Genomic DNA, 12567 nt, shown 5'->3' with positions numbered 1-12567 from the left:
ATCACAATTTGAATAAGAGTTATCTAACACATGAAATTCGTACTAGGGGATAAGTCTTTCTCAATCCAACTTGATTTTCCTTAAGGAATTGCTTTGTTTTCTTCCTTTTCCAAGTCACTAAGGAGATGATCAAGATATTGCATTATTTGATTTTTGTATCTCATCAAAGACAACAAATTGACTAATAATAAACATCCCATTAGATAACATTGTATCCTTTCTTTTCATCTGAATAGCAAGAATAATGCATTTCATACTATGATTTGCTAGCTTAGTTTGTTTTTCCTTAGGAATTAAGGCATAGAAAGTGGAGCTGAAAACTCAAAGATTATTTATTGAAGGCTTAATACCATACCAATATTCATATGAATTAATTCCATGTAAGGTTTGGGAGATCGATTCCTTAGATAACTTGTTGTATGAACTTCTTCTTCCCAATTCCTTATGCTTAACCCTTTTAAGTGAAACACAGATCTGGGCATTCCCATAAAAGTGTGACCCATTATTTCTATGACTCTAGTCTGTTGTGGAGTATAAGAATTGGTCAACTATATTTTTATTCCATTTCTCCTACAATGATCATTAAATTCATTTGAAGTTAATTTTTTGTGTTATCTGTTCTCAATATGTAAATCTTTTCCTTGGTGGCATTTTCAACTAATCATTGAAATTGTATGAATGTGTCAAAGGCTTCTGATTTCTCCTTAAAAAATTACACCCAAGTATTCCTTGTAAAATGATATATGAAAAGAATAAAGTATCTACATCCACCAAGAGAGGATCTCACAAGACCAGAAAGATCACTATAGATTAGTTTCAAACATCTATTTTCTCACCATGTAATTGTGGGAAAAGGATCCTTCTTTTGTTTTCCAATAATGAAAGCTTCACATTTAGCAATATCCTTTCTAATATGGGGAAATACTTTAACCATATCATATGATTTTAATAAGGCTATTAAAATTCAAGGGGAAAAATATGTAATGCCATACTATTAGAGAGCTAGGAGATAAATCCACTAATTTTTCCAAATCTTGTTTGTGAGCAATGATTGTTCCTTGTAAATTTAAAAATTTTCCATCTTCATGTCCTTTCATGATTGTTTTGACATTTCGTTTAACTAAATTGATTTTGATCCATCCATCTTCCATGATGATCTGATGACCTCCTTGTCTAATTCACTAAGGACAATATATTTTTCTTAAATGTTGGAACATACCATACATTTTAAAGTGATACTTTTCTAATTACTGGAAGAGAAAAGAAGATTGGTCATTTTCCTTTAGGTGTATGAGTCTTTTCATATGCCAAATAAATTGCATTTAGTTCCATATCTTGATATGTCCACAAATAATATTTTCTATAACACATATGCGAAGTCCCTTTTGTATCAAATATCCAATCACCTTCAAATTCCTTTCTTGAAAATTTTTTGGTGGCCACTAGATCTACACATTCATTTTCCTAAATTCCCGTGTATACATAATCATCTTCTTCATTTTCTGCATATTGAGCTAATGTTGAAGCATGAGGCTTGGAATATTGTTTGAATTTTTGTTTATTCTTTTGAAAATTCTCATTTCTTGTCCTACAAGCTTCTGCCACGTGTCCAATGAAAGGACATATTTTGCATTTAGGTTGACTTATTTCTTCACCATTTTTAAAATTTTCTTGATATCACTTGAAGTATTGTTGATGTGGATCATTTCTTCCTCTTCCTTGTCTTTTTCCACAATCATGGCCAACGTCTTTCCTTCTTCCTCTTCCTCTATAATTTCAATAGACCAACATCTATATCTCTTGTTTTCATTATAATTGCCTCTTTCTCTTATATTTTCATTTGATGAGCCTCTTCCTCTTGGAATGTCTCCTTGCCTTGAGTTGGGAAAGAGAAGATCTTCCCATGAGTCCTTATTTTTACCAAATGACTTATCATTTATGATGACCGAGTCATTAAGGGAATTAAAACTTTGATTCACCAATTTATCAACAATTTGTAATGTTTCTAAAAAAAAATTATAGGAGGGTGGAAAACATTTCATCAATATGGTGGTAGTTAAACTTTCTTCCACATCTTCAAAGTTATATTCTAGAGTTCTTTCCAAATATTTTTCAAATGAGAGATGTACTCCAAAATATCTCCCCCTTCAAGAATTTTATGTTCGGTCATTTTTAAATTGAGCAATTTAGTACGAAGCTCAACCTTTTTTGCTTCGGACTAAGTATCGAACATTGTTTTTAAAAAATTCCATGTAGTACAAGTATCAAATACATTCTCAATATGAATATACAACTCTTTAGTGATTGAAGATCTCAATAGTGCAAGTGCATTTTCATTTCATTCTTCCCATTTTTCTAGTTATGTAGCATCAATGAGCTTAATTGGAGCTTTGTCTCCTTTATAAATATCTTTCCACAAATTGTTAAAGACTAATGTATTTTACATATGATGATGCCAAGTCATGTAGTTCTTGAGTGCTAATTTTTCTTATTCAACAAAGAAATTAACTAGTTTTGACATGGTTAATTATTTCTCAAATTCCCATGATCGAGAAATTGAAGACTATAATTCATAAGAGACACTACAAACATTGCAAATGAGTGTTATAGGGGCTTTGCCTTGACCTTCTTATAGCCTCATGCAAAAAAAACATTGGTAGAGTATTTCATTGGTTCTTATGAATACTCATTGCAAATGAGGGTTATAGGGGCTTTGCCTTTACCTTCTTATAGCCTCATGTAAAAAACCATTGGTAGAGTATTTCATTGGCTCTTATGAATACTTGAATTTGATATTATAATACTTCAATATGCACCAAATTGTCAAAATTTGAAGAAGTAACAACATTTAAAACAAGAACATACCCCACTTTGATGCGAAAAAGTTGTTCAAAACTTCAATTTCAATATAAAAATGAATATGAAAGCTTTCATATACATGGCATTGAAAACAATTTTCCTAAGTTATACATACACACACACACACACACATATATATATATATATATATATATATATATATATATATAAGAGACCAAATGACGAGGGTATATTTTTAATAGCTAAGGGATGTGACCCTCTGCCTCTAGATCTCCTCCATAGCATGGATAAAGCTTCACATACTTGCATCGATTTTGATGTGGTTGAATCAATCCTCGATTTCCTTCATGCACTCCAACAAAAACCTAGTCGTCCTAACATACAACATAACAACTACCAACAAATGCATTTCCCCGGTCAATTCCGGCAAAGACCATGCATTATCTTCAACCTCTTCCCTTGTTTCTTCTCCTAGAGAGGCGATATTAGTCTTCTTATAGTTTCCCTCTAGGATTATGCGTGACTCCCCCTTTCCCCTACCCATGTGGATTCCCCTTCCAGGCTCCATCAAATAATAAAATATCTAAATATTGTGTGGATTTCCAAACTTGAAACTCTTGACCATTCATCCAAAGTTGTGAGATTGATTTGGATTTCAAGTGAGTGAAGGAGGAGGGAGGACTAAGTAGTGCTATTTGAAATTGATTGTGCCACTCTTTTTCATCCTCACAAAGATTTTTCTCCTCACTTCTTTGCCTTCCTTTGGATCTTATGAATTTTGCTAATATCCCCTTAGCCTTTGCTATTACCATGATTGGACTATTTATTTCTTTCTTAAATATTGCTTGATCATGTGCAATCCATATTTTCTAATACAATTATTTAGGTAGAGCTAGCCACACTCTTCTAAATGTTGGTTTTTTTATCAAAATACCGTTGTAGATTCTTATCCAAATTGAGAACATTTATTTCCAAGAATTGGGTCTTTTAATTTAGTGTCCAATTCCAACAAAGGAAATGAACCAAATTTAATCTATAAACTCACATTCATAAAAAATATGACGTATTGATTCTACTTGAGAGTGATAAAGGGAGCATCTAGAGGGCCCATGTATTCCCTTTTTGCATTTTTTTGTTGTTAAAATATTCTCAAGAACCAACATCTAGTTGAAAGAGTTTACTTTGGGTAACCCATCCAAGTGCCAAACAAATCTCCAAATTGTTGAATGTTTTGGAAAAGATAGAAATTGTATTTGGTGGACATATCCCCCTTTAACAATGACATCCAAATATCCCCACCCTCTATGATCATAAAGAAATGAGTCCAAGCATAAACAATTTTTGAGGGAGTCAAAATAAGAGAATCCAATAGGGTGATAAGTGATGAAGGAAAATCCACATTCCACTTTAATTAGATTCCCAAAGTATCAAGACGCATAGATATATCATATAAATACTTTAGGTTTTAAGCATTTGTCTACAGTTTTAAAGGAATAAGACAAAGCTCACTTTCCATCAATTACTTTCCTATTATGTTATCTTGTTAAATGATATTTTTTTTACCATTTCCTAGAATCCGTGTCATTTAATTGGATTGTAAGAACAAAAATTTTAAAAAACTTCTATATGGGAGATCCTTTCTTATCTTCAAGAGGATTATCTAGACATCATTTGCAGCCCCTCTCAAAGATATTTCTCATTCAAGACATTTTTCTACTAGGTTACTTGTCTTGTTATCATCTTCTAGACCATATTTGCTTCGAGTGCTAGATTCATAAGAACTAGATCCTTAACTCCTAATCCTCTTGCTGCATTTGGAGCTTTAACTTATTCAAGTTTATTAGATGAAAATTTTATATAGTCATATTTCCACTTTTCCATAAGAATTTCCTAATATCTTGAGTGATTTTCTTCCTAACATAAATTATGGTACATGTTAGAGTCAATATTTGCATACTACCATCAGTGACCAAAATTGCTCTTTTCATATTCATTTTAGTGTCCCACACAGAAATTTTTTATCATTCCACTAGGTCATGCAAAAAAATAGTCACTGATGGTAGTCCTAGTCCAAAAACATCACTCTTCCCTAAATGTGATTACTTGCTGGCATAGTTTCATATCTTGTTGACTGTACATCATCCATAACGTTATTTTTATCATGCTATTTGTATCAGTCATGAGGTTATTATGTCATCTTGAAATTCAGTCCTTCAAGGTCTCATTAGGTCTTTTAGGGTTTTTCAAGGTTTCATTAGGTCATTAGGGTTGCCAAGGTTCCATTCCATTGCATACGACCAGCAAGTAAAAGGTGATCAAATAACATCCCTTCACCATGTAAGATGATTTGTAAAGAGAAATGCTTATTTCATTATGTAATTTTATGTCTTTCAAATGTAATAATTTCACCATCCCAAGCTGTTAACTCAGTGTTCCAAGGATGCCAAACCGTCAAAAGGTCAACTTGTCAAAGGAAATAGTCAAGTGAAAGGGTAAAGTTTCAAAGGGTTAAGTGCATGCCAAAGGGAGTTGTCTTTTCCTGAGGGTGTCCAAATCATCATTTTCCACAAGCACTAAACCCTAATTTCCTCACCCATTGAGCTACGGTCGGCTACGAAATCAGAGACATCTGAGTATATGAGGCATAAGAGAGGTCATTTCAACAATTATTAGTCCATTTCATATCATCAACATCAAGTCTCCATAATTTGTCAAGAAGTCATTCCAAGGGACAAGTCATTCCCCACACATAAGGGTTGGTTTTTCTTCAAACTGTGTTTCTGACCATGAAAAGATGAATTTGACAAAAGTGAGAGAGGTTTTTGTCCATCATATAACAAGGAAGAAAACATTCCTTCACTTTTTACACAGGTGTCGTGGTTTTAAAGAAATGTCAAAAATATAGTTGCTACAGGAGAGTTGTTTCACTTGTACAGTGACTTTGGAAAACACAATTTTTCTTCTAGCTGGATTGTCCAAATGACTTTCTTGATGATTAAAATGATAACTAGACACAAATATATTTCTAATGAGTTATCCTACCCTCAATTTGGAGTTGAGGAAGACCTCCAAAAGTTTCCTCCAAGCGAACACTTCATTTTTGCACCCTCATTATGCACTTTTTGACCAGTCTTGGGATAATTGACTTTTCAGGGGCTATAATTGATCATTTTCAGTGCTTGATAGGTCAATTGTGTAACCAAGAGAGATACCTTTCCAACAAGCTATCATGCGCTTGATTTGGACATCGGGAAAGCCTCCAAAAGTGGCCTGCAAAAAGGCACTGCGCATATGTAGGAGGTGCTACGCATAGGGCCAGAAAGGGCCAAAACGCTCTGCCTGCCACCCAAAACATTGTGTTTACCTTCTTTAGCCCATAGACAAGTAAGTATAACCCCTAAACTATTCTCTTAGCATTCAATTCATTTGTTTGAGGTTGATTTTCTATGGCAAAACTGAAACCCTAGAATCCCTCCACTTATTCCTTAAAACCCTAATTCCTCCTATACATCCCTTCACCTATTCCTAAAACCCTAACCCCTCCTACATATCCCTCCATATCCCTTATTCCCTCATCCCCAAAGCAACATCTTAAAACCCTAGTCCCTCTCTCTCATTTTCATAGTTTATACCCTCCCTCTCATTTTCATAGTCTATATAGTCCACCAATACCACATAAGTTCATTTCCCCTTCCCTTATCCCTAATCACCAATACTCACTCCTTCCATACCTTCTCTAGGGGTACACAGCTTCAAAACTTGGCAAACATGGACAAAGAAGACAGAGATTATGAGGAGGAGGAAAACAGTGGCAGTGACAGTTCAGGAGATGAACCTCAGCATCAGAGAAAACCACACAAGGGGGGCAGAATTATTAGAGAGGGCTAGAAAGTTGTTTACAGTAGATATGCAAGTGTTTACTCCACTTTATGTGGAAGGGGCCTTGCCTTCTTCATCATCTCATAGGAAAATGCTTGCTTCACAAAATTTGGAAGGAGTTTTTCCTTCTTCATCGACACAACAGGTACAACAGGTGCAGCAACTGCATAAAGGGAAGGAAAATATGATGGAGGAAAGCCTTGATGATGAGGAGGAAAGGGAATTTGATTTGATGGAACATGATGAACCAGAACAGCCACATATTCATCATGGCATAGAGACAGTTGAGTTGGTGGCTCAAGATGAGGCAAAAAAGGAAAACATAATCATACAGGAGAAAGAGGCACAGATCCAACCATTGATGGACAACTTTGCGAGAGCTAAGTATGTCATTACATATCTTAAACAAGATAACAAGCAGGTGAGTGATAAGTAGGTCCTCATGGAGCTGGAACTTCTCAAGGCGAAGAGACAAAATGACAAGGGCAAATCAGCAATGCAAGAGGAAGAAACACCGGTCACCTTGACTACAAAACAAAGAATTGAGAGGGAAATTGAGGAGGATAGAGAAAATTGGCTTGACAGGGTCAATTTGCATTTAGAGAAGCTGCTACAAAGGGCCAACAGGGACAACCAAATCATCAGGCATATGGCTTACCATTACAGGTTCCGAACAAAATTTGTAATATAAGGGTCAAGCAAATGAAAGCAAGGCTAAGATGAGCACTCAAAGGCAAAAAGGAGGAGGATAGGCTTAGGTTGCTTGCTGAAGCTTCCTTGGCTGATCAAGATACTTGATGGTGGTATTTTCCACAAATTTTGAAGAAATTTTTCCTTTTGACAAATTTGGCAATTTTGACACAGGAATTTTGGCTCTATGTGCAGCGCCACTGGCGCTGCGCTTTTCCTAGGGACATCTAATGAGAGAAGAATTTTTTGATTCAGAGTGATGAGTGCACGCACCCTGTGCATTTTCTAAGCTTTTAGAGCAAAAATAGTCAACCAAAAGGTCAAAAAAAACACTCTAAAAATGACCTTTCTGCCCTTTTTTGGACACACAAAAGTAGTCTTGGGAGAATCAACTTTTGAGGGGTAAAATGAGCTTCAAATGAAGAAATTCAAGATGTTTTGGAAAGAAGACTTGAAGAGCTTTCCAATGAGATATCATGAGCTCAATTTGGATACCAGGAATGCCTCCAAAATTGACCTTCAAAAAGCACTGTACATAGGGTCAGTGGTGCTGCGCATAGGACAACAATTGCACTGAATTGCCATTTCACTGTGCTTTGACTGTAATTTTGGATCTTTTCTCATGGAGGGTGTTTTACTAATGTAAATGATGAATAGGCTTGTAAATATGATGAGTAATAAGTATCAGAAGGTAGATTCATTAGATTAAAAGTTATTTTGAGCATAAATGAATCAGTGTCCTCACTTTTAGAGGCAAGTTGTTAGGATGCCTAGATTCTAGTTTCTTGTTCAGTTTTGGTTAGATTAGCTCCTCATATTAGGGATTCGACCCCTGAGGATGGGAGGAGGTCGAATAAATGTCTATATCTTCTTCTTCTTTCTCATTGTAAAGGGTTGGACTTAGTTGGATACTTAGGCTTTCATTGGACATAATTTTGTATCAGTTTGGCAGGAGATTAATCAAAAATTGCAGCTATTTCTTTGGGATCCATGTGGTATGATGTTTAGTTCAGTTTCCTCTCTCGTTATCATATTTTAAAATGTTTTGTGTGCTTGATTAATCATTTCATTGCTTCTAAGTGTATGTTTTCAAGTTGATATGCAAAACCCATAACATTAATGCTCTGCTTTGGGAAAATATTCACAGTTTATGTTTTCTTCAGTTTAGGAAGGATCCATGGTGATCACATGCTTTTCCTAGCTCCTCGACTGTCTTGAATCACCTCACCCATAAAACCCTAGAGTGCTGAGCCTTGTGCCTACCTTGCCCCATCGAACACCCTGCAATTTTGACCTAATTTCCTTCCCCAAACTGTTTGGCTCCTCCTAATCCAGCAAAACCCCTTCAAAATCAAATCAAACCTTGTGCCACTATACCTAGCCTAATATCAGTTTATTGATCCAGTCATCTTGGATGAGATCCTTACAGAGAGAGCCCTCTCCTAGCCTAGTAGGGCTAGCTACTTGGCTAAGCATGGTTTGTGGTTACCTTGGCATTGCCTTCCTTCAGCCGGAGGTTCAATCCAGGTGATAACAGTACACATTAAAAAATACTAGAATAGAGGAAAGGATAACAAAACTAATTTGATAAGGGCCACTCTATTAATTGATCTCAACCACTCCCCATTGATAAGTTTTCAATATGATTTTCTCTAGATCACATTGCCAAAATTAGGATGAAAGGTTATATAAGCATATCAACATTCCAAGGTACTATAAAGAAGTCCATGATTCCTGATGAGGAAACATTAGAATTCTAGAAATGCATTAAAGCTAGCCCTCACTACTATTCCAGTCATAGATTTGACTCTTATTGTTATACCCATATTCAAGGGCACCATCATCATTATTCCTTGAAAGAAGATTTAAAATAATATCCCACAATTATTTATTTATTTCCATTTTCTTCTTCATTCTTAGCCTTTTTTGCAAGAAATAAATTATTCCCCTTCACATCATGCAGATTCTATAGATAATTATGTCATTAGGTATGTCTATATTAGAAAGGGGCTTCCCGATTTTAGAGTTTTTTTATTAAAAATATTATGTGTATGTTCAAGATTTAATAAAAAGGAAAATTATTCATCATCATCACTTAATAAGAGGTTGTGATTAAGTTTACTAAATTTACTTACATTTTATAAGTGGGGATTTGTGATTATTTGTGTTACTAAAAGGTTTTTTTAGCCACATAGCTGACTTCCAACCCTAAGATTTTAATTTATCTTTCTGGCTTGCATCGATAACCTAAGCTTATCAGCATTCATTAGTCATTTACCCTATGTTGTTAGGATAGTGCAAATCATGTCGCAAATTTCCTTCCACCAATTTTTGATGTATTCGACTTTCCAAGAAGATAATGGGTGTAAGATGCAATCTTCTGCATTATCTGAAGAAAAAAAAACAAATTGTATAATTTTTTTTTTGTAAATATAAACACATTATATTTCATTCCAAAAGCAAATATTTACAAAGGTGTCTATGCATAATTGCCATATAATCTCCAAATAAACACATACCCACTATAGACCTATTATAACTCCCTTCGTGGACCATAAGATAAGCAAGAGGTTTCATCTCAAAAATTGAGGTTAATACAATAGAATATACAACATACTAAACATCCTAACAACCAAAATGTTACCATCAAGCAAAAGACAGAAATCACACAAAGATTTTTGGCTAAGCATATCATAATTCCACTCAAGAGTCAACAGTGTTTACAACCAGAACCAACAGGACCCCCACAAAAACAAATGGCCACCATTCCAACCAAATGCAGCATATATGCAGTACTCCAGCAAAATAGCAATGTGAAACAACCTAGAGAGTGTCCCAAGCAAGGAGAAACTAGGAGACTTTCTCATAAACCATAACGTACCCAAAGAATAAGAGCAACACATACCAACCCTACACCATAGAAGCAACTCAAACCAGAGAGTGTACCAAAAATACAAAACTAGGAGGCATGCGGACAAATCGTGGCATGTCCATACAAACTAAGAGCAATGAATATCAACCCTGCACCATAATCCTCAAAAAACATATCATAGCTGAAAGACCATCAGAGAATTGTTCTTCATGATCTAAAGAGGGAATAGTAAGAGTCAAAGCACTATCACTTGCTAGAGGGTCTTTCAAATCCCAACAAGAAAAATCACTCAGAAAGAAACCTTCCATTTTTTACAAGTGAACATCGACATAATGTTGGCATTATGATTCAGGTGTTGTCCTTGATGGCAAACTCTTTCAGGTGGTAAATCAAGAAGGACGCAGGAAATATGTTCAGCAAGTGCGTCCCCGCAGGTATACCATACAGAACCCGCGTCCAGGGACGCAGGCCAGCCGTTCAGGAGGTGCGTCCGCCCAGTGCACACATTTCAAGGCAGAGAAAAGCACGTGGGGGTTTCTTGTGTGGTATCTAGCCGACGGTTTTTGTGTTTCTATGGTGTTGGCTCGTGGTATTGTTCCACGCTTTGGGGAGAAGCTTGCCTATATAAAGCAAAGGAGTTCATTTGGATTAAGTATCATCTTGGTTGAATATCTCTTGGTGAGATCTAGTCCAAATCTATAAGGGCAAATCTTCTAATGGACTACGATCTATATGGCGCATGATCAGATCTGTGGATCTGAGTGTTTGGGTTGGTTCTGAAGTCCTCTTATCTTCTATATCTGAAGGGACGCAGATTCAGTGAAGGGAAAGTGCGCCGGGACGCAGTACAGTAAAGGCTCAGGTGCGTCTCTGAGGCAAAGGGCGCGGCGCGACTGTGGTATTGGGTGCGTCTCTGAAGCGAAAGACGCGGCGCGATAGTGTTTCTGTGTGCGTCGGTCGCAGAAAAGCAAAGAGGAACAGTGCGTCTGCACGCAGAACAGCATAAGGTACACTGCGTCCAGTCGCAGGCCACAGAAAGAAAATATGCATCCCTGTCTTAAGATGATCTGTTGACTGTATATTTCTGTCCATAAGGTGTTCTGGGTTGTTTCTGTAATTACTGATCTGATATCTGTAGTAGACTGTATCTGTTGTATACTTGTTGATCATTTGATTCTTCATGAAAAGAAGTAGGGGGTTGTAGCTCCCTTCCAGGAGAGACTGGAAAACGAGAGAGAGTTGTAGCTCTCTGCAGGTTGCAGCCTGCGTGCTGGTAAAGGACTGCACCAGTACAAAATCATTGTAAAAAGAATTTCTTGAAAGAAGATAGAGACATATTGCAGCAGGTGGTTTTTCTCCCGCATTGGGTTTCCACCTTACATCTTGTGTTCTTTGGTGTGACTGTCTATTTTCTTTATTCATGCTCATTGTTTTATGGTACTGATATGCAAGAATATTTCAAAAGATCAAATAAGGAAGATTTGGTAAATTGCTAGATAATACTGATTCACCCCCCCTCTCAGTATTATTTCCAACAATTGGTATCAGAGCAAGGTCCTTCAGAAAAGCTTGATCGCTTGAAGGTAGATCGTTCATCATGAGCAACTACGAGAGAGAAGCATCAATCAGGCCACCCGTCTTCGATGGGACAAACTTCAATTATTGGAAGGTAAGAGTTACTGCATATCTTCAATCTCTTGGTACAGAAGTTTGGAACATTGTAGAATCAGGCTATGCCTTTCCTTCAGCTACTCCTACAGATCCAGCTGAGAAAAAGCAGTATGAAACAAATGCAAAAGCAGTCAGTACTCTATTAGGAAGTATATCTCAAACAGAGTTCATGAAGGTCATGCACTTCAAATCAGCAAAAGAGATATGGGACAAAATGATCACTAGCTATGAAGGAGATGAACAGGTAAAAGAAGCTAAACTTCAAACTCTCAGGATTCAATATGAGACTCTCAAGATGTATAATGATGAAAGTGTGGCTAATTATTTTCTTCGGGTAGATGAGATTGTTAATTGTATGAAAAATTTGGGTGAAGAAATAAAAGAGACTATAGTAGTTCAAAAGATTCTAAGATCTTTATCCCCCAAGTTTGAATCTAAAGTATCTGCAGTAGAAGAAAAGGAAAATCTCCGTGTTCTCACTATGTCTCAGCTGCATGGAATTCTAACTGCTTATGAAATGAGAAAGGGAGGTCCATCAGACAAAAGGGAAGCTGCTTTTAAAGCATCAGGCAAAGAAGATCACTATGAAGCAAGTCATGTTCCAGAAGAAGAGGAAGGAGAATCAAATTTTGTCA

Source organism: Pinus tabuliformis, chromosome J (genome assembly GCF_031772625.1).
Source record: "Pinus tabuliformis cultivar Carrire ecotype Pingquan chromosome J, CPIR1, whole genome shotgun sequence".
Classification (NCBI taxonomy): Eukaryota; Viridiplantae; Streptophyta; class Pinopsida; order Pinales; family Pinaceae; genus Pinus; species Pinus tabuliformis.
This window is presented reverse-complemented; position numbering follows the sequence as displayed.